The 5,990-nt window shown below is 39.5% G+C and overlaps 1 long non-coding RNA gene across 2 annotated transcripts in view; it reads left to right on the top strand.

The window, feature by feature from the left end:
- LOC123049131 (uncharacterized) overlaps positions 1–699 on the top strand; it is a 3,556-nt gene extending 2,857 nt beyond the window's left edge. For both annotated transcript variants that reach the window (XR_006423452.1, XR_006423451.1), the window contains exon 4: positions 374–699. This is a non-coding gene — a long non-coding RNA (uncharacterized lncRNA). The remainder of the gene's footprint in view (positions 1–373) is intronic.
- Positions 700–5,990: the final 5,291 nt, after the last annotated feature.

The following is a 5,990-nucleotide window of genomic DNA, read 5'->3' as shown; positions in this document are numbered from 1 at the left end:
GCTTCTCCTCTTCCAAATCCCTCCACAATCAAACTTAAACACTGATAATGAGCCTATATATGTTCCACACGATTGTAGAGAAACGACTGTTTAAACAAGCACTGATGCTACATATATGTTCCACACATATACCTAAGCCCTGACTCCTATGAAGGAGCGTAGTGTTTTTCTTTAGACCAAATGATTTATTTAATCGTTAATCCATGACTAATTCTGCTGCAACCTTACTCTTGATTGATTTTATAATATACAAAAATTCCAATTGCCGTATCCGTCATAATGTCACATTGTTCTTAATTCAGACATTTTCAGGGATGCAGTTAAACACAAGCAGTGATAGTAACATTGTGCAATTACCTTTGTGGTCTGGTAGGTGCGCGCTTATCCGCGGTTCAGTTGACATTCTAGGGTACAAAATAAAGGCCATAGAGCACACTCACTTGATCAGTGTATTCAGCAAGATACTCCTAGAGTCCCAATACGCCAGCCTACAGGAGGAAATGCCAACAATTGGTACCACAAGACAATGGGGTACGATAACGAAGCAAGAATCGGCTGTGAAGCAAGCAACAACATGGTGGAGAAACGAGCTCCTGGATTTTCTGGCCAAGCACATCAACTGACTCGTCATCATACTTCGTCAACCTAACGCAAACCCTCAATTTCTTAACGTTTGGCATGTATTTTTCTAGCATTAGATCGAAACCGTGGTCTTCGAGAACTATTGTAAAAGAAACTTTTGTTCTGTTACGATACTACTTAATGAAAAGTTAGGAGAATGATGTTTTGCTAAACTTAGGATTTTTAATAATTAGTTACATGTCGAACATTAATTAATTATATTGGTAGTTTGCTACAATCGTACATGCACAAGAAAAGGTTAAGCAAAAAGAATAATATGAAAGAGACATGAAAAGGAAAAAAAGGGACATGTAGGTCGAAGAATGTTGCTGTTGTCCAGGATAACCACGACTCGGCCGCCTCGAGAGGGAACAGCGATGAGGCGTCTGGCTCGCGCGCTTGGGGACGACAAGGTTGCCAGAATCCTCATACTCAAGCTGGATGGGAGGGTAGTAAGAGGCAGAACGGAGGAGGGGTTCTCGGGGGAGAGCGGAGCGCGAGGGCGTGCTTCAGCGCTTGCGTTGGTAGGGAGATCCGCAGCGGCCGCGGTGGCCGCGGCCGCGGCAGCATCGACAGAGTCGGCATCGGCCTTGGGAGAAGGAGGAGGGGAAACCATCGCTCTGATACCAAACTGAGCTGTGAACTCTCGCACTCTATTGCCATAACTGAGTGTTGTTACATATAGATCGAGACCCCTACATGCAGGGCACGTCTCGTGGAGGTGGCGATGGACTAGGATAGTCCTGAAGACTAGGCCTACCTAGTCAAAACAGACTAAGAGATAAACATCAACTACTAGAGTACATGTACAATGAACGTGACAGTTTCAACACCATGCTGGCTGCCGGAGACGAGCTCCATGCCCACATCACCTGCACGGACGCCGACAACAACGACAATGTACAGATCGATGATCTCGCCTCCCTCCTTTCGCAGCGGTTCCTCGGGCCCTGCTACACATCTGTCACCATTTAACGGCCCAGGAAATAGAGGAGGCGTACGAGGAGCCAAACCAACCGCCGGTTACCCTGTGGCCGCACCAGTGATTCGAGTTGCGGGGGTGCTTACAACTGAGGATGAGCAGGCTCAGCCGCTAAGGGAAACAAATCAAGGGAAACTCATGGGAGCTTAAGATTTACCAGCGGTACAAGACGGACCTCATCCGGTGGCAGCAAAGCTGGAGTGAGCGGAGAGGAGAAGGACAGGAGAAAGGGGATCGGGGCATCGGGCAAGAACACGTGTCAGCGTGTGAAGGTGTGAGTCAGAGAGAAAATTTCCTTTATTTCCGAAGCATAGTGAGAGAAGATGTGTGCGCACTGTGTGCATCTGCTTGAGCATGTTGGGCTATGATTCAATTTTTTAGAATACAAAAAGTTTAATTTTTTAATACAAGAAAAACTACTAACTAGCTATGATTTACACAAAATTATAGTGCATATACGTGCATTTAGATATAATTTTTCATGCAAACATATAGTATACAATCATATACTATAAAAAATTCGGGTGCCAGTGCTACTCCCCAAAAGTGAATTATATTTCCAACATGTACAAAGTTACTATGGTTCGACGTGCCTGTTTGGAAACATAAGCTCTCATTTCGTGATGAGCCACACCCGCACTAAAAACATGATCACTCGGCCACATGTCGCTCGCAAATGATTCGAAGCGAACGTGACATTTTGATATTTCCAAAATATGAAGAAGGAATTCCACTTATGCTCAGAATCACTACTTCACGATCAACCGACAAAGAGGTCAAATATTGATTTATTTTGACCAACCTTTGTTACATACTCTTGCATTTGGTAAAAAGGTCTTGTATTCGTAAATGCCAACACATTTGGTCCCAAATGTATTTTTAGAAGAAATTAAAAAAATCATATTGTTAAACTTGCTAAAGTTGTAGCCCGCGCATCGAGCGGGCCACTTTGCTAGTTCAGTAAACAGACAAAACATGACATTTATTTATTAACTAATAAAAACAGAAAATAAAGAGTTGGGACAGAAGATAGTGCTTACTAAATTCATCAACTTCATACCGTTCAAAAATGATCCATTAATAAGGTTGATCAGGTCTTATTAACAACCACTTTCGATTAGTATGAAACCGAAGAACTTTCGTAAATCACTAAGTTACCTCAATGGTTATATGCATTTCCCCAACAATAAGTATTTCATTTTTTACAGTAGGTAAAGGTATTTGAAAACTTCCAATAGTGATTGTCGGAGATTTTTCAATAATATTAATACCATTCACTTGGAATTGTTTCTTCGGAAAGTGCACTGTATGCTCATTACCATTGATATGAAAAGTGACCTTGCTTTTATTGCAATCAATAACAACCCCTGCAGTATTCAAGAAGGGTCTACCAAGGATAATCGACATGTTGTCGTCCTCAGGCATCTCAAGTATAACAAAGTCACTCAAAATAGTAACATTAGCAACAACAACAGGCACATCCTCACAAATACCGATAGGTATGGCAGTTGATTTGTCAGCCATTTGCAAAGATATTCCGGTAGGTGTGAGTTTATTCAAGTCAAGTCTTTTATATAAAGAGAAACGCATAACACTAACACCAGCTCCTAAATCACACAAAGCAGTTTTCACATAATTCTTTTTGATAGAGCAAGGTATAGTTGGTATTCCCGGATCTCCAAGTTTTTTAGGTACTCCATCTTTAAAAGTATAATTAGCAAGCATGGTGGAGATTTCAGCTTCCGGTATTTTTCTCTTATTAGTGATGATGTCTTTCATATACTTTGCATAAGGTGGCATTTTCAAGATATCAGTCAAGCGAGTACGCAAAAAGACTTGCCTTAGCATTTCAGCAAAGCGTTCAAATTCTTCATCATCATTCTTTTTAGTTGACTTGGGTGGAAAAGGCATAGGCTTTTGAACCCACGGTTCTCTTTCTTTACTGTGTTTCCTAGCCACAAAGTCTCTTTTGTCATATCTTTTAATTTTAGGTTGTGGGTTATCAAGATCAACTCGTGGTTCTATCTCAACATCATTATCTGGTTCTTTTTCATTGGGTTGAGAGTCTTCATGAACCTCATCATTATCTTTTTCATTATCACTAGGTGAGTGTTCATTACCAGACTGAGTTTCAGCATCAGAGATAGAAGTTTCATTTTCATTATCAGGAGGTTTTTCTATTTCACGTTCACTAGAAGTATGCAAAGTCCTATCATTTTTCTTCTTCTTTTTCTTCTTAGAAGGACCGGGTGCACTAGTGTTATTTCTTTGTGAATCTTGTCCTATTCTTTTTGGGTGTCCCTCAGGATAAAGTGGTTCCTGAGTCATTTTACATCCTCTAGTTGCAACTCTAACAGCAAAGTCATGCATATTATGATTCATTTCATCTAGTAATTATCTTTGTGATTTAGCAACTTGTTCTAACTGAGTTTGAACCATAGAGGCATGTTTTCCAACACCTCTAACATCATTTCATATTCTAAATAACAAGTCACTCAAGCGAGCAATCATATCAGAATTATATTTCAATTGTTTCATAACATTTGCATTGAAGTGATCTTGTTTTCTAATGTAGTTTCCAAACTCATAAAAGCATTGACTAGGATGCATATTGTGAGGATTACCATTCTCATTGGAATTCATAAGATAATTTACCTCTACCACCTTAGGCAATGGTGGTGTATTAAGCCCATGTATTTCTTCAATAGGAGGTAAATTTTTAACGTCTTCAGCTTTAATACCTTTTTCCTTCATAGATTTATTTGCCTCTTGCATATCTTCAGGACTGAGATATAATATACCCCTCTTCTTCGGAGTGGGTTTAGGCGGTGGTTCAGGAATAGTACAATCATCATAATTTTTCAATATGTTATTCAATAATTCTTCAGCTTGTCCAACAGTTCATTCCCTGAAAACACAACCAGCACAACTATCTAGGAAGTCCCTAGAAGCATCGGTTAGTCCATTATAGAAGATATCAAGTATTTCATTTTTCTTAAGAGGGTGATCAGGAAAAGCATTAAGTAACTGGAGAAGCCTCCCCCAAGCTTGTGGGAGACTCTCTTCTTTAGTTTGAACAAATTTAAATATTTCCTGTAAGGCAGCTTGTTTCATATGAGCAAGAAAATATTTTTCAGAGAAGTAATAAATCATATCCTGGGGACTACGCACACAACCAGGAGCAAGAGTATTGTACCAAGCTTTAGCATCACCCTTTAATGAGAAAGGAAATAATCTGAGTATAAAGTAATAGCGAGTTTTCTCATCATGAGTAAAAAGGGTGGCTATATCATTCGGCATAGTAAGATGTGCCACAACAGTTTCAGTTTCATAACCATGGAAAGGATCAGATTCAACCAAAGTAATTAACTCTGGGTCGACATAGAATTCATAATCCTTATCATCAATACAGATAGGTGAAGTAGGAAACTTAGGATCACATTTCATTCTAGCATTCAGAGATTTTTCTTTATACTTGCATAGTAATTTCTCTAGATCATCTCTATCATTGCAAGCAAGAATATCTCTAGTTGCTTCTTCACTCATAACATAACCTTTCGGTACCTTAGGCAATTCATATCTAGGAAGGCTAGTTCTAGCAGGTGTTTCAGGAGATTCAATTTCAAGCTCATCATCAGATTCAACAACATCATGTTGTATAACTCTAGCAATTTGTTTATCAAGAAAGTCACCAAGTGGCACATCATCATTAGCAAGCAAGGTACTGGCATCATCATAAGCATCATCCATAGTAGAGGTAGCATCATCAATAATTTGTGACATATCAGAGATAGCATGTGGTGGTGTTGCAAATTTACTCATAACAGAAGGTGAATCTAAAGCAGAACTGGATGGCAGTTTCTTACCTCCCCTCGTACTTGAGGGAAATATCTTCGGTTTAGAATCCTTCAGATTCTTCATATTGATAATATGATAATAATCCCAAGTGACTCAAGAAATATAGCTATGCTCCCTGGCAACGGCGCCAGAAAAAGGTCTTGATAACCCACAAGTATAGGGGATCACAATAGTTTTCGAGGGTAAGTATTTAACCCAAATTTATAGATTCGACACAAGGGGAGCCAAAGAATATTTGAAGGTATTAGCAGCTGAGTTGTCAATTCAACCACACCTGGAGATTAATTATCTACAGCAACTAATCAGTAGCACAATAATATGATAGTTTTGATAGTAGTGACAGCAGCAACGGTAACAGTAATAGTGATAGCAGTAATTTTGTAGCAAGTGTAACAGTGATGATAGCAGTAGTAACGCAGCAAAAACAATAAGGATAAATTCGTAGGCATTGGATCGGTGACTTGTTGGATGATATTCATCATGAGACAGTTATAACCTAGGGTGATACGGCACTAGCTCCAGTTCATCG

Source organism: Triticum aestivum, chromosome 2D (assembly GCF_018294505.1).
Source record: "Triticum aestivum cultivar Chinese Spring chromosome 2D, IWGSC CS RefSeq v2.1, whole genome shotgun sequence".
In the NCBI taxonomy this organism is placed as follows: Eukaryota; Viridiplantae; Streptophyta; class Magnoliopsida; order Poales; family Poaceae; genus Triticum; species Triticum aestivum.
This window is presented reverse-complemented; position numbering and strand designations above follow the sequence as displayed.